At 30.0% G+C, this 21,822-nt stretch overlaps 1 long non-coding RNA gene across 1 annotated transcript; it reads left to right on the forward strand.

Annotated features, from left to right (window-relative positions):
* Positions 1-4,072: 4,072 nt before the first annotated feature.
* LOC143063910 (uncharacterized) lies at positions 4,073-9,584 on the forward strand. The gene is made up of 3 exons (XR_012975135.1): positions 4,073-4,216; positions 8,365-8,427; positions 9,392-9,584. It is a non-coding gene; the product is annotated as an uncharacterized LOC143063910 (long non-coding RNA).
* Positions 9,585-21,822: the final 12,238 nt, after the last annotated feature.

The raw sequence follows: 21,822 nt of genomic DNA on the forward strand, positions 1-21,822 counted from the left end.
ACTAAAAAATGACCTAAAAGAGTTTGAACATATATATTCACATTCTGACTTTTTAAATGCCCATTTAATTAGGTGTGTGAATTTCTTCTTAATGAGAATGTGAGGCAATGTGGTATATAGAGTAGAAAAATCAAAACTTTGAACAGATTCAAAATCACCAATATAAGCATGCAATTTATCAAGTACTTCCAACGAGTTCTTGACACTCCAAAAGTAATTAATTACACTATTTTCGAAGGCCTTATTTGAACAATTTATTATCAGATTTTTAATTGTACCAAGTGTGCTGGTAAGAAGAATAGACAATTTAGTAGTGGAACAATGGCTTGAAGACGAAATAAATCTATATTTGTAAGGTGTTTTGTGTAGCTTCAGAAGCCAGTACATAGTTGGGACTTTCATTGTATTTGGCTTTGCTTGTAAAGCGGTAGCTAAAAGTTTATGTTTGTTACAGATGTCGTTTTCTGAAAACGGAGTCAGTTGGAATGTTGGTGAATTGGGGATTTTTTTTTTCAGAACCTCAATGTAAAAGTTACGTCAAACAATAATAATGTTAGGGACTGTGCATTATTTATCAAGCAGGGGGGACCGGAGCAAATGGTAAGGGGACATGTACTTTTTTCAACGTGCAAAGTAGTGGGACCTGATGATTTTTCATTATCTTAATGCATGGGACATACACTTTTTTCAAATGCTTAAGTAGTAAACATTTTATTTTAATTAGCCCAAAAATACACACAAGAAACATTCAAACAGAAACAGAATATGATAAACAATTTTAGTTTTGACTGGTGTAAATCAGCCCATCTAACTAAATTAAATATTGATCTTACAAAATTCAAGCTTATTAGGTAATTTGATTTATTGCTGTGAAATGAAAGAATTTAATTTTACAATAGGTAAAAATAAAAATTATTATATAAATTCAGATAGGCATCTTTAATTTTTTTAATAACTTTTTCAAATCAACTTGGATTTTCATCAAACTATGCAGCTATCTTAGATATATATTAAGCTTACTGAATCCCAGGTCATTTTGTTTTTTGTTGTATTGCTGTCAAATTCAAGAATTAAATCAATCTAGGTAAAAAAAGCTAGAATTTGCATTTCGAACAAAAGAGAAATAGTACACTTTAATTATTTTAATAACTTTTTCAAATCAACTTGGATTTTCATCAAACTATGCAGCTATCTTAGATATATATTAAGCTTACTGAATCCCATGTCATTTAGTTTTTTGTTGTATTGCTGTAAAATTTAAGAATTACAGTAATCTTGGTAAAAAAAGCTAGGATTTGCAATTCAGACAAAATAGAGATAGTATACTTTAATTTTTTTAATAACTTTTTCAAAACAACTTGGATTTTCATCAAAGAATGCAGCTATCTTAGATATATATTAAGCTTACTGAATCCCAGGTCATTTTGTTTTTTTGTTGTATTGCTGTCAAATTCAAGAATTAAATCAATCTAGGTAAAAAAAAGCTAGAATTTGCATTTCGAACAAAATAGAGATAGTACACTTTAATTATTTTAATAACTTTTTCAAATCAACTTGGATTTTCATCAAACTATGCAGCTATCTTAGATATATATTAAGCTTACTGAATCCCAGGTCATTTTGTTTTTTGTTGTATTGCTGTCAAATTCAAGAATTAAATTAATCTAGGTAAAAAAGCTAGAATTTGCATTTCGAACAAAATAGAGATAGTACACTTTGATTATTTTAATAACCTTTTTCAAATCAACTTGGATTTTCATCAAACTTTGATATATATTAAGCTTACTGAATCCCAGGTCATTTTTGTTTTTTGTTGTATTGCTGTCAAATTTAACAATTAAATTGTGAAGTGTACTATCTCTATTTTGTTCGAACTGCAAATTCTAGCTTTTTTTTACCAAGATTACTTTAATTCTTAAATTTTACAGCAAAACAACAAAAAACTAAATGACATGGGATTCAGAGTAAGCTTAATATATATCTAAGATAGCTGCATAGTTTGATGAAAATCCAAGTTGATTTGAAAAAGTTATAAAAAAAATTAAAGATGCCTATCTGAATTTATATAATAATTTTTATTTTTACCTATTGTAAAATTAAATTCTTTCATTTCACAGCAATAAATCAAATTACCTAATAAGCTTGAATTTTGTAAGATCAATATTTAATTTAGTTAGATGGGCTGATTTACACCAGTCAAAACTAAATTTGAAGGTCAAGACTAGTCGAGAATGTTAAAATGATTGTCAAAAACATTTTTATCACAATAAATATTGTTGCTTTACGTTATTTAAGGTACAGATTGTGTTTTTATTCACTCAATATATTCATGATATTCATGAGACACATACTTTTTAAATGAATAGAGGTCATGGGACATAACTTTTTTTCCTATCACATCAGCATGGGACAATACTTTTTTCCAAACAGGTTTTGCGGTTTGCACCGGTCCCCCCTGCTTGATAAATATTGCACCGTCCCTTATTAGCAGCTTTATCGGCCGGGACAAAAACAAATTTCATGGATAGTTCTTTTAGTTTATGTTTGATACGAGAAATAGGTTTTTTGTGGTTATTGTTAATAATAAAATGTTCTTTAAAATGTTGAATACGTATATCAACTATCTTCATTACTGAATTAAAAAAAAGAGTCCAAAGATTTTTTGTCAGCTTTGTCCCGTTTTATCCATTTCATACAGTAAGTATGGAGTGAGTCGTGGATGATATTATGACACTCATTCCAATTAATAATTGACGGGGGACGATATTTAGGTCCTTTACTGAGGAATAATTTTAACTCTCGGTCTTGAACGATGTTAAGATCTCCTGTAATAACATGGGAAATGGGTCCATAAATATATTCGGAGGTACTACAATTACATGAAGTAGGTGTATTTTCACTTAACATCTTTACACAGTTGACTATAATTAAACACAAATTTCCGGGTAGATTTCTTGTAAATATAACAAATAAGAGGTAGCTCAGTATTGTCAAAATATCCAGGAATTTGTTCTTTAACAGAATGGTCGTTAAATATACCGGCAATATTTACAAAATCAAAACCTTTATTGACATACTTCATTTTAATAAAATGTTTTTTATGATCTTCAGGGCGATCACTTTTGGGAAATAGTTTAGAATAACAATATGCTATAATAATTTGAACAATTTCATACTTAGGACTGCTATATGAAATTGTGTTGCAATACTCCAAAATTTTATTTAACTTATTAACCGGTAATGAACAGAGTTTTGTTAACAGATAATGTCTTCCGTTGTTTTTTGAAATAGAAATTAGGTCCGAAATATTGGTATGATTAGTCCGAAATTTTCTTTGATTGCGATTTGTTCTACGGCCGTGAGAACGGTTTTTACGAACAGTGTTAGAAACTATATCCAAAATGTTAACGGAATCGGTTCTAGATATATTACCAATTCCCATGATATTATCATTAAGACCGAGAGGGTAGACTGTTTGTAATTTTTTAATCCAATTTAATTCAATTATTTTCCGTGATCGTACAAACTTTGAATGAGATTCACCAGGCTGCTTATTTACTACTTCTAAAGGTTGAACTGCTAAATATTTAAAAGGATGATTGTGTTTCTTAAGGTGTTGGTAAATGATACTTTTGAATTTATTGGGTCTTTTAAAACGATACAGATGTTCTTGAGTGCGTTTAGATAAATATCGTCCAGTTTCTCCTACGTACTGAATACCACATCCCGGTTTGTTTCATGTGAGTAAATAAATAATACTGTTTGTTTTTCAAGTTATATCAGTTTCAAAATTCTTTTTTTTTTTTAACGTAATAATATCTTTATTGCATATTTGCTGTAACAATTTACTAAGTTTACAGCTTGTAACTTAGTATCCCTCATGTTAGTTTACCTAATAGTTTAGGGAAGCACTATTTGGTAAGATATAACTAATTCATAATATTAGTATCTATAGTACAATTGATTTCACAATTATATATTAAAATAAATATTGTGAATACACATACAGATTTTTGTTAAATAATTTCCTTCCCTATTTTTATACATTAACTTTTCCGGAATCTTTTCCGTTATCGATTTTATCAAATGATCCGTATTCCATTGAAAGAAATTGGGCATAGTTAGTGTTGTTTCAACAAGCATGTGCGTTATCGCATTATTGATTGTGTCTAAATATTCTTATATAAACAGGATTTAACTTATTTTATAAAATTTGGTAAGTATGCAATTTTTGTTTAAGTTTCTACTGATCTATTGTATGTCGTCGTGTATATGTATTACACAAGTAAGTCATTCATTTTAGCGTGCACAATTCACAATTTGTCTACACTAGAATAAATTATTAAATAATCGTGATTACACATGTTTATCTTTTTTTTTCCCTATAATGTTTATGAATAAAACAACAATATGTACCATGTCGTTACTTATGCATGGTTGAACATTTTTACAAACATGCCAACATGCATGATTGAACTTGTGAATAAACATGACCATATATGGCTTGTAAACAATTAACAATTGTGTTTACAAATTACTATGTTTTAACTTTTTATAAAATAATGTTTCAAACATTTAAATTGATTTAATTCTGATTTTTTTTTAAATCTTCAATGAATCTATTTGTTTTTAGAATTGTCTTACTATTATTTTTGTTATTTAAATTGTTCATTTCAATAATATCTGAAATTTCTTTTTGGAAAATTTTCAAAATGTTTATTTTTTTTGTTTTCTTTTCTGAGACATAATATGCTTTATATAATGAAAAGGATATTATTGTTAGTATGTAGTTAATATCAAAGTATGCTGAGTCTTCAATCTTGTACCCTATTACTAGATTTTCAAGACTTATAATGTTTTTGTCTATACCTAGGGAGTTCATTAATTTCATTGCTATTTTTAGGAAGTCTGTATTAAATAAGCAGTTGACAAAAAAGTGTTCATAGTTATCTTTTTCTTTACAATGTTTACATAAGTTGTCTTCAGTAATTTTCCACTTTTTTAATAGTTCATTGCATGGCAGAATATAGTGAATAAGTTTCCATCTAAACATTTTTAATCTGTTATCAGTGAGATATTGAAAAATGAAAACAAAGTTATTTTTGAACTTGTAACTTAAATTTTTGTCAAATAATTTTTCCCACAACAGAAAACCGCTCGGTTTTTCATGATTTTCTTTTAGTTTGAACATTTTATAAAGTTCTCTAGTGCTCGTTAATGGAGTTATTGTTGTGTACCTAATTTTTAAGTCGTTAACAACTTTAACTTTAGTTTTGATGGATTCTTCAGTACAAAGAATTAATTTCCAATTCATTGGAATAGCCTTTTTTAACATATATATTTGGTTTATCCAATTTTGTTTATATTTAAGCTTAGATAAGATGGTTGTTTCAGAGATTTTACCCTCTTCATCAATGATATCATTTATTGTAATTATATCACTTTTTATCCAATCGTCAAAGTTTAGACATTTTCTGTTAAACCTAATATTATCATTTCCCCACAAAACTTGTTTTCTAATTTCAAAAAATCTTTTGGGATATTTTGTGTTTCCTCCTTTTTCACTAATCCAATCTTTAATTAGTTGCTTGTAAAAGTCTGGCATATTTTGTAACTTATTTTTATCAATGTCTTTAATACTTTTTAAATTCATTTTGAATACAAGAAGATTTTTCCCTAATTTGTTAAAATAAAATTTTGGAATGATTGTCCAATTATCATTTTTATCTTCACTTAATTTTAAAATCCAGCTGATATGCAGGGATTTTATGTAAACATCAATGTCTGTCATTTTAAGTCCACCTTCCAAAAAATCTTTTGAAAGTGTGGATCTTTTTATTTTGTCTTTTTTGCCTTTCCATATAAAATTATATATCAAAGTTTTAAAATTTTGCAACATTTCTTTAGGAATTATAGTGTTTGATGCAATATATGTTAGGTTTGGCAAAACAAGTGATTTGATGATGACTATCTTTCCTATAATAGTAAGATTTCTTTTACTCCAATCAGTTATTATTTTTTTACATTTTAAAAGCTGTTTTTCAAAGTTTAATTTTTGACATTCTTGTTTATTGTGACCAAAGTAAATTCCAAGACTTTTAATAGGTGTAGTACACCAATTTATATCTTCACATTTATCACGACAGTGTTTCAATTGGCCTAGCCATATCCCTTCAGTTTTTGTTTTGTTCAATTTTAAGCCTGAGAAAGTACCAAATATTTCTATTAAATTAATTGCAAGAGTAACATCTTTTTTTGATTGAAGAAATAAAGTAGTATCATCTGCTAGTTGGCAAATTTTCAGAGTATTGCTTTTTCCGTCTAGTTTTATTTCTAGTCCTTTTAAATTTTTATTTTCCCTTATCTTAATTGCCATTACTTCTACTGCTAGAACAAAAAGTAACGATGATAACGGACATCCTTGTCGGATTCCACGTGAAGCACTGAATCGAGTAGAAACCCACCCGTTATTAATAATGCATCCTTTAATATCCGAGTACATTGTCTGAACCCACCTAATAAAATTATTTTTAAAGCCAAATTTCTTTAAAGTCTCAAACATGAAGTCCCATTCTAACGAGTCAAATGCTTTTGTAAAGTCAAGGAATAAGATTGCCCCATCTATTTTAAAAGTCTCAGAGTAATCTATTACATCTTGTATTTGTCGAATATTAAAACCAATATACCTATTTTTTACATATCCTTTCTGGTCAGTGTGTATAATTTTGGGTAGCAGGGGTTTTAATCTTTGTGCTAATGCATAAGCGAGTAATTTTGCATCATAATTTAAAAGAGTTATAGGTCTATAATTATCTAGTGAAAGAGGGTCATTTTTTTTATAAATTAAGGATATTAGACCTACTTTCTGAGTGTTTGATAGCTTTCCTTTTTCATAACAATAATTAAAAGTAGCGACATAAAAAGTTTTTAATTCTTCCCAAAATTTTCTGTAAAATTCAACATTTAATCCATCAAGCCCAGGAGTTTTATTTAGTTTCATTTTAAAAATTGCATCAGTACATTCATCAACAGTTATTTCCCCTTCACAAGTATTACTTTCAGAGTCATTTAATTTTTTATATTCTTTTAGAGATTCTAAATACTTTTTTGTTTCTTCTATCTCCGGATTTTTTGTAGAGTACAGATTTTTATAATAATTTGCTTCTAATTCTAATATTTTGTCTTGATCTCTTGTAATTTGACCCTTATCATCATATAATTGGGTTATTGTTTTTCTACTCTGTCTAGATTTTTCCATCCCTAGAAAATATGCTGAATTTTTTTCTCCCTCTTCAACCCATTTTACCCTTGCCCTTATTCGGTTACCTTTTATTTTCTCATTATAGAGTTTTCCTATTTCATTTTCTATATTTTCTACTTTCTGTACTAAATTGCTTTTGTTTTTGTCATTGCATGATGATTTGTCTATAATTTTATTTAATTCCGTTAACATTTTTTCCAACTGGCTGATTTGGTTTTTTTTATTTTTAGCTTTTATTTTACAATAGTTGATTGTCTGGTCTCTAACTTCAATTTTGAAATTGTCCCACAGAATGTCAAGTTCAGTTTTAGTTTTTGCCTTGTTTTTATAATTTTTTATTATCTTATTAATTATTTCAATGTAGTCTTCATTTTGAAGTACACTACTGTTAAGTTTCCAGTATCCCCTTCCTTTTTGTCCTCTACTTAAATTTATTTTTAAGGAAACACAGTTGTGATCTGTGTATTGTAGTACTATTGGTCTTATATCACATGAAACACAGTTTTTGAATACCTCAGGAGCAATTAAAAAATAATCAATTCTTGTTGACTCCGATCTATCTTTTCTACTCCATGTATATTGAATTTTGTTTGGATTTCTGTTTCTCCACACATCACTTAGTTTAAGGGACTTTATAAGTTTATTTAAGTTGTGAGCAGGTTTTTTTTTATTTTGGTGCTTAGATTTGCTTTTTGAATCAATATGGGATAAAATTTCGTTAAAATCTCCTCCTAGAATTAATTGACCCAAACTTTTTTCTTCTATTACAGCATGTACAGTTTTAAAAAAAATATTTCTGCTTTTTGGATTATTTGGCGCATAAATGTTAGCTATTGTTATAATAGTGTCATCTATTTCAATATTAACAAGCAATAGCCTTCCTTCATTATCTTTATAGTCATCTATAATTTTAAAGTTTAGTTTTTTTTTCAGCCATATGGCAATTCCCCTTGAATTGCTGGAACCATTACTTAGTATAAGTTTGCCTTCAAATTCAGTATTTAAATGGTTTATCAAATTATCTGTAAAGTGTGTTTCTTGCATAAGAAGAATGTCACATTTTTGGGTTTTCGACCATTCAATCAATCTTTTTCTTTTATCAGGTTGTTGTAAGCCTTTACAATTTACTGTACAGATATGAAGATGTTTGTTTAATACCATAGTTGGTGAGTATTTTTAATATTTATTTGTAACATCCATTATGCTTCAGTAAACTTAGGTAAATCCCCTTTGGAGTGTTAATAATTAGGTTACATTTTAGGTGACCTTCACAGAGACTATAAATAGACATTTTTCCAGGTGTTTTATTTTTAAAGGGACTTTTATTTATTAATTGACTTGTTCTTTGTATTATAAATAGGAGTAATATATTTATAATTCTTTTACATTTGTAGCTGAATGTATTTATTGTGTAATCATTACAAGTTTTACACTTATTAACTTTATAAATAATGTTAACAAACATTATTAATTTTTTACCTGTACTTGTACTTTTTGTGTTTAAATTCAATCTACAAAAAGGATGATTTGTCCATCCTGCACATTTAATTTTACTGGTTTTACATGTGTTATTATGTAAAAAATAAGCATAGTTTATTTCTATTGAAGACATATAACTACAAGTTACATTCACAAATGAGAAAAATGTGTTGTTTTCTTTGACCTCAAAGGTCATTATTTGGGTCATCCTTGTGACTTCACAAACAGTCATTGACATGTACATCATAACTTGAGTACACTCAGTGTCTGTTGAGCTCATATAAATATAAACACATATGTACTTCAATTTGAAATACATAATCAAAACATATTTAAAAAGAACTATTTGTATATACACATGCTTGCATATACATATACATGTATAACAAATAAAAACAATTTTGTTATAAGTACAAAGCATGAGAATCAGTTTTGTTAAAATATTTGTATTTATAGAAGTGGTATGTTGGTTTAAATTTTTCATTATAACCACATTTACTTTTACAAAGTTTAACTTTTGGGTTTTGAATATTTCTAGGATTGAATTTTTGACAAATAAAATATATTGTAAAATTGTTTGCTTGAAGATTTCTATTTTTTGCTTTATTGCCAAAATGTGTTTGATTAAACATTTCTTATCTTTATTTTTAGGATAAGAAGATGGTGACCGATTTTGACTGGTCCTCACTGAACATTGGCTTCCAAAAAGTTGAAACCTCATCAGATATGGATAAAATGTGAAAAGCTCAATATGTACAGACAGAACAAATATAATTATGTACAACTGCATTTTAAATTTTTTTTTTTTTTTTATAATATATAATAAAATAGGTTTAATACAATATTACAGTGTTCACTAGTATTGACTGCTAATTACACTTAGACAGATTAATTATTTTTTTTTCGTGGTTCTTGATCGTTTTGTACTATTATTTGTAGCACCATCATGAAGTTTTTCTGTAGGGGTAACTGGTGACTTTTCAAGTCCACTGCTAGTTGTTGCTTTCACTGGGGTATCATGATTTTGGCGTTGAGACGAAGATTGAGTAGTTGTGAATTTGGTGATTTGTTGTTGTTCGGAGTTTTTGTTTGGAATTCCATTAGATTTGTTCGCTGTGTTTGCAGGTTTGTTATTTTCTCTGCGAGCAGGTATGACTTTTGGTCTAGCTGCTTTTAAATTGGGAATATCATCGAGCAGTTCACTATTGTTAGTGACAATCCCTGTTAGGATTGATTGAGATTGTTGCAGCTCTGTTTCAATGGATGTAGTTGGTATTGCTTCAACTATGTCTACTGGTGATTGTGTAGCCTCCGGATTTTCATTTTCCTCTGACTGAGGTTCTGCGTAAGCTTCACAATGATCGTTTTGATCTTCATCATGTACGCTAGAGTTTCTTGTTCATGATCATGATTTGAGGATAAATCGCTTGTACATTCGTTTTGTCTGTGGCCTGATTCTCCACAGCTTCTGCATTTCCAATCATTTTGGCAGTCTCTGGTTTTGTGACCAGTTTCCATACATTTATTACACTTGATATTGTCGTTCTGTTGCCCTTTGTAAAGTACTGTGGCTCTGTATTTCCCAATGGGTATAGATTTGGGAATTGCCTTAGCTAATGGGCCATCACAGATGACAATTCGATCTCCTGTCTGACAGTCGGTGATTTGATATTCGAATCTAAATCTTTCCCTGAAGTGTTTAAGAATTGTGCAGTTGTACCCCTCTAGCGCTCTCAAAAATTGTCCATCATCCGCTGAGAGCGGTACATCTTTCACACGTATTTTGACATCTGTAGAATTTTCTTCAAACCGAACGCGGGGATTTCTAGAATATATGAATATAGATTTCCCCCGAAGCTCAAGCCCGTCAGAAAGCAAACATTGTGTTTCTTTTTCTGTATCCAGGTATATCCGCCATAGACCTCTTATCCTTTGAAGACCCTTGATCGATCTTCTAGGTACTACTGCACCTATGGCTTTGTACATTTCATCAATTGTCAGATACAAACTTTTTAAATGTGGTTTTGGTATATCTCCAAATACATCAGATTCTTCAATGAATACTGGCTTAACTGAGGATATAGAATCATCAGATTGATCAAATTTAGGACCGTTTTTGAAGGCTTCGGCATACGACGCCATATTGGTTTTTTCTTGAGTGTCAGATTTGGTCATAGTTTACTCACCAATAGTGATATTTCAAGATAAATTCTCGAAAAGTTGGTGATAAACCACTAAGGGAATGTTTTTGTTCCTAATTGAATACTTTTCGTAACCAGTAAGAATGTCTAAATAAACTAAATACACAATTTCTCTGGAGCTATTTACAGACCCGTTACCGTGGTTAGGGGTCGTAACTCTTTTTCAAAATTCAAAGAAAATGTGCGACCATTAAACGTGGACCTTACCGTATTGTTGGTGGAAAGACGGGGACACGTAAGTCATTTTTTGGCATGACACTTATCGATAGAAGGATAACCACGATTTCTATTGTTAAAAATGTTAGCGATGGTAGTATTTTTAGATAAGACGTGTAGATACCCTTTGAACAAGTTTAGTATTTAATATTTTTCCATTTCTAAGCTTCATAATTGTTTTTTGGTAGTGAATTATATTATAAAGGAGCAAAGACTGGCGTCCAGAATATGAACCAGCATACAATAATTTGAGTTATGTAAAATTGATAAATCTGTGCGGCTAAAAATGTCAAACACTATCAGTATTAATTACCCGAAAAAAATAGGGTATATCAGGGCAGGACTGAACGTTTTATCACATTTTGATGTTTTCTAGTGTCAAATTTACCATGTTTTCAATTTTGTAATTTTGTGATTTTTCTCTAGTTTAGGAACAAACGCATATTATTTCAATTTCTTTGTTATAAATGAATAATTACATTAGATGTATGTTTCATTATAAAACGTTATTCTGATTGGCTAACTGCACATCACGTATTATTCCTTAAGCAGTTGTATCACACAATAAACTTATCATTCATGATGACACGAGGTCCCATAATAAAGTTCACAGGTAAATTAAATAAAAACTTGATGTAAATCCGCGCTTCATACAAAATGTACTTCTGTCAACGCTTTAACACCCCAATAAAGTTACAAAATGAAGCATTCAATTCTTAATTGAAAAAAATACAATTCTAATGAATTTGAAAAATAAAAGTGACATGAGATGTACATGTTTCTAGTAAAATCATTTCTTCTTACCCATTTTCTCAAAAATTTTGGCTAAAAAGTCTGACTTGATTGGAAAAAAAATTTGAAAAAAATCATTACTCAAAAACTACTTATTTTTTATTGTTGAAAATAAAAGCATTTGGTATAAGTGCTTCTATATAAGGAGGATTATAAATACAATAAGTAAAACAGGAAGTGGTCACTCTTGTTTATGTTCAAAATACGATTTTCTTTAAATTTCAAACTCAGGGGTATGCACAAAACAATTTTTTAAACTATTAAGTCAACTATATATGTACCTTTTGTTTCACAATTCATTTTCATTTTATACCTGTTTAAATTAAGTTTTTCAGGTGTACATGCTGTTCATGAACAAATGGAAAATATGGACATTTTCATTTTGTATTAACTCTCTAGTATTTGTTTAATTATTTTAAATTCCCTAATTAGCAGTAAACAATCATTAGAGATGAGAAAACTGCCAAAGGCAAGGTATTTAACTTTATCTCATTGTTACAGCCCAGCCTCTATGTTCTACCAGGGGTGATCTGAGCCGGACCACCCTTACAAGATCAACCTAGCTGGAGCCGCCTTATTCTGCATGTTTTCCTTTGTTCTGTAACTTTTTGGCGGGAATGTTATATCCACAAATTGTTAAAGCTCCGTCACATTATTGTATGTGACTCTCCTAAGCTAGGAACCACTAATTCAGTTGTAATGGTTGGTTGCTATCGGTCATATCTATTTTTGTGCTTTATTTTACGGTAAATTATCCTTTTTTTTTTATATCTTTAGATATTATTTACCCTTAAGGATGTACACCTCCGAGGAGCGCGGCGTTCTGAACCGGATTTTATGAATTGTAAATGTTTTTTAAGAACAGCTGAGATGTAAAATAGTTATCCCATTAGGTTTTGAGGGTCACCTTAAACTGACTCATCTATTCCTCATACGATAACTATAACTTACACAATCAGGTAACAATTTTACCCGAAATGCCTAAAGCATCAATTTTGAAATTTTATTTTTGAAAAGGTTTATTTTTAGTGCATTTTCGAGACAATGGCGTTAATTTGACGTAGGGCAATGAAGCTGATAACATTAAGATTTTCAACCCAATTTCTTAACTTTTAGCATCTGTATATATATGTCAAATAACATACGTAACTTCAACACCTTTCTTATATGGTAATATGTCATTGTGATAAAGTACGAAGCATTATGTATTTTATTGTACATTAGGTTTTCATTGCAATGTCCATATACCTAAAATACATACTAAGTCCCGGAAAAGAGACATAACTTCATTTCCACCTAAGTATTCGACATATCTCATTTACGTTTGATACATTTGTTATAAGATTTATTTTAAGCAATCATTTTTTCATTGAAATGATTTAATTTGATACCTGTTCTTTCATCCGTAACAAACGCATCCTCAATATCCGACACGTACGTTAAATAGAGTATAAGATATATCAAACCGTACGTTCTGGACGCCTCTATTTAGGTACTTTTTGAATGAGTTGAAAAAATACAAAGAAAAATTCATACCACTACTTTTATTTGTAGATCATTTTGTTAACAATGTTTAAGAGCAATAATGGAAAATAGTGGAAATACAACACGATACAAAATGTGTTTAATCTTCAGATGTTCATCAAGTATAGTTAGGAATAAAAGAATGTATATATATCGTTTAATAGTTGCTTAGGGAAATAGAACATTAGGCCTGGATATAAAAAAATACAGAAATCTCCATTTCATCAAAAGTTTACATGGATCATTATAAGAAGTCACACGACAAATCTTCTTCAAGGTTAGGTCCAGTCTGTTAATGTAAGTCTATTTGTTCGTGAATATTTATAAATAAGTAAACAGAAGATCAGAAACAATATAAATTTTATCAAGAACAATACATAAATCGTTCTATATGATAGCATGGTAGATGTAAATCTAATTTACGTCGTAAGTTGAGTGTGTTTGAATAATATATCAATTAAATAGATCATACAATTTAAGACTATTTTTAGATAGCTCATTCATTTCCTATTAGTTTTAATTGATTGACGTTTGGGTGTCATTTCGAAGTATGTTGCATGATGTTTTTGTTCAGTCTGTACTAAATAAATATGCGACATGCCCATTATATACATGTACTAGGTTACCAATATAAACATAGTAGTTTCAGGACAACCAACGTATGCAGTTAATTGGGTTATCCTCACAACGTCAATCTACCTTAACAATGAGACTGAACATCAGATTGCAGTTTACTGATATGAATGCAGATTTTATATATTCTCTTATATTTTACATTTTCTTCTGTAGTATACGTATCTCTATACATAATGAACTGTAAAAATAAAAAAAGACGTGGTATGATTGCCAATGAGACAACTTTCCACAAGAGAACAAATGACAAAGAAATTAACATAATAAGTCATCGTATGGCCTTTAACCACGAGAAAACTCATAAATGGAAGACATACAGTTGTTATAAGTATTGTTTGACGATCGTTCTTTTGAAACTGTAATGAACATTGTCCTAATATGCCCTTTTCTTGATTACTTTGTTGTATTTCACGGTTGGTGTCAACTCAAATGTCATAGGCAGCACACGTGGCTATGACGAACTTCTGTCTAAAAATGACGCAGTTATCAATTAATTAAAAAGACCTGACGTTTAGGAAAATACCACAATGCAACATTTGACATCGAATAGAGAATAAGTAAATTTTTTGATCTGCTATATATATTTTTGTGGATAATCTTAAGAAAATGGGAGCAGGATTTACCAAAGATAACAAAAATGAAAATATCGGCGCTTTATTTCAGGCAATCAATGATGAGAAGTTTAAGCTGGCTGCAGAAATAATTTCAAGAAGTGAACCAGTAAACTGTATAAACTATTTTGGCAGCACACCACTTATAGAAACATGTCGAAACAACCAGACGTCAAGTAGAAAATCGAGTTCTGTTGAAAATGAGCGAGCCAATTTTGTAAGATTTCTTATCGACAATAACTGTGCTGTTAGTAGTTTTGATATTTATGGATGGACAGCTCTTATGTATGCTGAAAAAAATGGCTTTAGAAACATCGCTTCTATTTTGGAAAATTTCTCTTAAACATGTTATCAATCTGAATATCATATTCCGTTTGTCAATTGGTACATTCTAGATGGGGAAATATATATCAGAGATGTATTAAATGATACACAAGTTACTCCCGCCATTATTCTCATGTGTATAAAATATTCTGTGACAACTTACGTCTTGTGGTTAGTAATATATCAGAGGAAGGAGCAGTACTATGCAATTGTTATTGCTGTCGTTCATGACACTTTCAGTTACCATAACTTTATAATACAGACATCATGGTTGCTTTGTTCTGAGAAAGAATTTTATCGTTTATACTCTGATATTGAAAAAAAAAATCTGAAATATTTTTGTGATTTATTTTGTCGTATCAACCTATATATATTCCAATGTATTAATGTACAATGCCTTATTTGGCAAAACCTTTTCAACTTTTGATCTTCAGTGCTGTACAACTTTTTACTTTTTTACTTTCGATCTTTTATATCTGGGCGTTATGTATTCGGGTTTAGTTTTCTGTGATTAGTTAATACTTCAGTTTCTTTATGTATATCTCTTTCATATTCATTTGATAACATTTACTGTTTGCAATAGCATGAATTGTTCTATATAATAAGAATGTTCTTATCCCGGGCATAAAAACAATGCCGTATTTGGCGAAACCTTTTCAACTTTTTATCTCCAGTGCTGTACAACTTTGTACTTTTTTCACTTTCGATGTTTTATATCTGGGCGTCACTTGTAAGACCTGTGTGGACAAGGCGCGTTTTTGGCGTATTGAATTTTAAACCTGATGCTTTTTGTTATCTATTAATCATGTTTTTCTTTGTCTAATATGTTCTCCTATTTATTTGTATTGTAGTCCTGTAATATTATGTTGTCATTTCAATGTTATATTTAACTTTGCCATTAAAGTGCGAGGTTTGGCATGCCACAAAACCAGGTTCAACCCACCACTTTTATTCCCCTTTAAAAGTGTCCTGTACCAAGTCAGGAAGATGGCCAGTGTTATATTATTGTTCGTTTCTGTGTGTGTTGCATTTTAACGTTGAGTCGTTTGTGTTTTCTCTTATTTTTGAGATATTGAGATCAGACGTGGCACGGTACTTGTCTATCCCAAATTCATGTATTTGGTTTTCTTGTTATATTTGTTATTCTCGTGGTGTTTTGTCTGATGCTTGGTCCGTTTCTGTGTGTGTTACGTTTCGGTGTTATGTCGTTGTTCTCCTCTTATATTTAATGCGTTTCCCTCGGTTTTAGTTTGTTACCCCGATTTTGTTTTTTTGTCCCTGGATTTATGAGTTTTGAACAGCGGTATACTACTGTTGCCTTTATTCAATCACAAAACTGCTTAAATCAATAAACACATATTGCGAACAACGAAAGCAAGGTTCAATATTATCTTACTTAAGTGTTAAATGGTCATTAATGTTTAAAGGTTAAAACGTTTTAAGCCATCCCTGGCTTTCAAATGTGAAAAATTTAGAAATTTTGATAAAGGACATCAGAACAGTTCCGTTGATAAAGTTTTCATAATTTAATTTAGAAATTCTGTCAACGCATATGCAGTATTTATCTCCCAGGTGGTATACTATTTCATATGCAGTATTTATCTCCCAGTTGATATAATATTCCCTATGCAGAATCTATCTCCTAGTTGATATACTATTCCATATGCAGTATTTATCTCCCAATTGATATACTATTCCATATGCAGTATTTATCTCCCAGTTGATATGATATTTATATCGAGTATTTATTTCCCAGTTGATATGATATTCCATATACAGTATTTATCTTCCAGTTGATGTGATATTGCATATACAGTATTTATTTCCCAGTTGATATGATATTCCATATGCATTTTTTATGTCCAAGTTGATATGAAATTCATATGCAGTATTTATCGCCAAGCTAATATAATATGCCATATGCAGTACTTATCGCCCAGTTGATATGATATTCCATATGCCCTTTTTTATCTCCAAGTTGATATACCGTTCCATATGCAGTATTTATCGCCAATCTAATATAATATGCCATATGCAGTATATTTATCTCCCAGTCGATATGATATTCCATATGCAGTATTTATCTCCAAGTTGATATACCATCCCATATGCAGTAGTTATGGCCAAGCTAATATAATATGCCATATGCGGTATTTATCTGCCAGTTGATATAATATTCAATTTGAAGTATTTATTTCCCACTTGATATCATTACTTTGTATAAAGCTCGTTGATGCTTACAAGGAACCAATGACCGAACGGATCCTAATGGTAAACATTGAATTCATATCTCCGAATGTTTGATGGGCGCTATATTAATTTGTTAAAGATGTCTCATATCATCTTTTTTCTTTAAAGACATTTTTCATTGATTCTTACATGAATCGTTCAAGGCTAGACATTTTCAAACAGTTTCAGGTGGCCCCTAAATAAATATGTGTAATGGACGTCATACTAAACTCTGAAACAAATAAATGAATTAAAATAAAACATCATACAATACTAACAAAATTAAGAGACTCTCGACTTGGGACAGGGGCAAAAATACGGCGGAGTAAAAGATGTTTATAGAAATATCAATCATCCCTCTATAAATCTACCCAATATATAAAAAAACAAACACAAAACTGTACGCACAGTAAAACTCAGTGTAAAGGAAGTCGGAATCTGATGTCAGATTAAGTTAAGAAAAAGTATGTTTTTTACCTCTTATCCATTTCTAATTGTGATCGATAGTTTGTCTTCTCCTGAATAATATCACCTGATTCGTTCAACAAATGCCTTGATCTTTATGACAGGTGTCACAAGTTATACAGGTATTCTTGTTTTCTTTTTAAATGTAATGTTTTGTAGATTGTTGTTTGTTTCTTCGACATTTTATATAAGCTCTGATAGTATTCGTAAATTTTTTACCTTCGTGTTGTGATTGCAGTTTAATATTTGTTTACTTTCTATCTATTTTTAATCGTGATCAATGAGTTTGTCTTTTCCAGATAATTTAATGTTTTTCTGTCATAAAATGCCTTGGTCTTGATAGCTTTTATGTAAGCAGCAATTTGTTTGTGTCAATAATTTATATAATGTCGTATTAACTGTGAAAAGATATCTAAAAATAACGCATTGATGGATTGTTTGCATATAAGTGAGTACTTTCAAACCTAAAAAGATAACAAGCACAATGCTTCCATCTGTTTTTTTTTGTTTGTTCTGATAAACATAAACAAATAGGAGATTGATAAAGTGTTAGTTCTTTATTTCTTGCAGTTCCTGAGGAGAAATTCATTCTGGCTGTATATTTGATTATAATAAATACAATAGGCGAAAACCCCATAAACGACTTTGATACACCACGTTCGGAAACGTGTCAGGAGCCATATGTGGAGCAGGATCTGCCTACCCTCCCGGAACACCCAGTTTTGGTTGGCTTCGTGTTGCTTAGTCTTTAGTTTTCTTTGTTGTGTCTTGTGTACTATTATTTGTCTGTTTGTCTTTTTCTTTTTTTTAGCCATTGCATTATCAGTTTATTTTCGATCTATGAGTTTGACTGTGACTCTGACATCTTTCGCCCTCTTTGACAGTGGATACCAGGTAGAAAATATAGGAGCTTGAAATGTGAAGGAGTGTTTTTTTTGTGTTTTTCATGCTGACAACATTGACTGTGTTATCAGTATACGAGCAAAATATATAGATGAACACTTTCATGTGTGCTATTATTATAAATGTTTTGAAAGAATAAATAAAAGGTTTATTTATTGTGGTGTATTCGTTTCGCATAAATTTTAAATCTGACCCTGACAAGAAATTTTTGTGGTGTGTCACATTTATAATGCGACAGCTTCTAAACACTGCTGTAGTTTCCTTATCTATGAACGTTTTTCCTGAGCACGCTGACAAGTTTGTCCGATAAGAGCGCTTTGCGATCAATCAATTAATCAGCTATTGCTATTGACTGGAATCATTTGTTTTTTTTTGTAATACTGAACAGTATAAAGTTTTTCTCAAAATATTTACTTTTTTACTGTTGGTAATCGTTGAATAAAACGTTAACGTTCACCGTTTGAACGAGAAGATAAAATGTGCGTGAAGCTATAATCTTTTGGTTTATTATTATCGATGACGAAATATCCCGAGATCGATTCAGATTTTAAAAGACAATGTCTGTTAAGTCGAATGTCGAATATCAAAATCCATCGTATTTGTGTCAGAATATGAAAGTCACAAAACATACGCTTCGGTTTCATAATATTTTTATTTTATTATACAGCCCCATTTTACCTAACTTTTACTTCTTGCAAGTAAACATATCACAAAACTTCATATAAGATATCATTAATATTCAAAATTAGACAAATCGACTATCGACAATCTTCTTTGAGTACAATATAAGGACACTCAAATACTTCAGGTTTTGTGTTGCATGTATAAACTATTAAACAAAGGTAACAAAAAACAAAACAGGCTGGTAACAACTGTCGCAGTAAAGTGTTTTCTGCATCTATAGATGGACTTTGTGTAAGTGTTAAAAATATCTAAAGAGACAACAAACGGTTTAATTTATGGTAAAATAAAACATTAAAAACAAATATTGCAGACACGAACTGACGATAACCAGAATAATGTGATGAATTTTTAAATTTATGAACGTTCAAAAGCCTCCTTAAATCTGGAACAGTGACATACCAACGGTACAAAAGAAAAAAAAATCTGTAAAAATCTGTCTGATTCGGCTTCAGTAACGAAGTCGAAAGCAAAAAACAAACGAAACAGGCACAACTAAATCGAAATAATACATTTTGTAGCTGAAACCGACATTTCAATAAATAAAAAGGCCATCATGCTTTCTTAGAATTCTACAAACTAACAACTTTATAAAATGGATTAGTTGGTGGCCAAAATTTTGTGATTTGTTGCCATTAACCTGACGATTTACAGCAACATGTCTTGACTTTCAGTATCTGTGAGATAAAACCAAAACATGTCAAATAATATACGTACCACCAACACCTTCATTATGTGTTAGTATGTCATTTTCATAATGAACGAAGATTTAGGTCTTGTGTTACATAAAAGAATTTATACGCAAAACCCATATATTAAAAGACAAGACATGTCCGGAAAAATGAGACAATAACATATACATAACTTCATATCACAACTATGATGCAAAAACAAACAAACAAACAAATAATTTATTAGAGTCTCACCTCTTTAAAACATTTGATATACAACACAATATAATATTAACAATTTATAAAAGAGCCACTCTAAAAAGAGTTATGAGAGACTGTAAAAACACAGATTAAAATACATTGATATTACATCTATTACATATATCAATATATCTTAGCATAAAACACCATACTATTAAAAATAATTATACAAAAGAAAACAAACAACATTATAAACACTTATTACGAGTATGAAATACACTTTCTCTTAAAAAGTACTTCATGGCAGATTTTGGCTGTAAAATAACAAACTCTATCATCATGAAAGATAAATAAAAACTTTTCTTCATTACTTAAATACTAAAACTACTTTCTATATTACATACACTGTTAAAAAATATCGTTCGCAAATCTGCATATTCTGGGCATTCTAATAAAACATGTTTTTCATCTTCAATTATATTCAAATCATTTTTTCTACAATTAAAACAGAACCTTTCATTTACATCTATACCTTCATATCTGCCAGTTTCAATTTTAATCGGAGCAACACCTGCTCTAAATTTAGCATATGCATTTCTATATTTACCGGGCATAGTAATACTTAAATATTTTTCTGTACAATAATTTGATTTAAATAACCTGCAAGTACGCAATTTACTGCTTTCATTAGCTAGTAAATTTAAATGCCAATTATTTTGGTACATAATAAATAGTTTGTTTTCAATATCTTTAATAACAGACTTGCTCAAAATACATTCCATATTACAATACTGATTAAGATCAAGTTCTTTAAACTTTGTATTCACTCTACAGTTCCAATTTTTTACTTTATTAAAACTGATATTATTACTCCAAAGAAAAATTTTCTTCTTAAGTCTACAATTAGACATCTTATTAAATCGTGACCATGTCCTAAATATGGAAGACCATTGTTTAACAATACATGGTTTCCATCCCATATCTCCATAAAGTGCTAAGTTAGGGGTATATCTACCCACTCCCATAAAAAATCTCATAGCCTTATGTTTAACAGCGTTTATACATGAAAATTCTTTAGTACCCCAAATAGAGGCACCATAGTCAATCACTGACCATACAATTGAATTGAACAATTTTGTAAATACATCATATTGAAAACCACCATGAGCTTTACATTTTGCTATTAGTAACCCTAATGCCCTACTGGCAGATTTGGCAACTGTTTTTGCCATATCCTCATAACTCAAATGTTCGGTTAATAATAAACCTAAATATGTATAATTTGATACTTTATCAACACATTTTCCATTAAAAACAAAAGGAAAATTAGTACATGGCACAGAAGGTGTTCTAAAATGCATAACTTTTGATTTTTCTAAATTAACCTTTATCATGTTTTTATCACACCAACATTCTAAAGTATTCAAAATGATTTGTAATTCACTTTCACTTTCTGTTAAGAAAACTACATCGTCTGCATATAACATTATACACACTTTTTCTTCACCTATACTAATACCAACATTTAACTTTTTGACTTCATCAATTAAATCATTAATGAAAAAATTAAACAATAATGGTGAAATTATACACCCTTGTGATGTGATTTATTTAAGCCTTATTTAATTGAT

The sequence above is a fragment of the Mytilus galloprovincialis genome, chromosome 2, assembly GCF_965363235.1.
Source record: "Mytilus galloprovincialis chromosome 2, xbMytGall1.hap1.1, whole genome shotgun sequence".
Classification (NCBI taxonomy): Eukaryota; Metazoa; Mollusca; class Bivalvia; order Mytilida; family Mytilidae; genus Mytilus; species Mytilus galloprovincialis.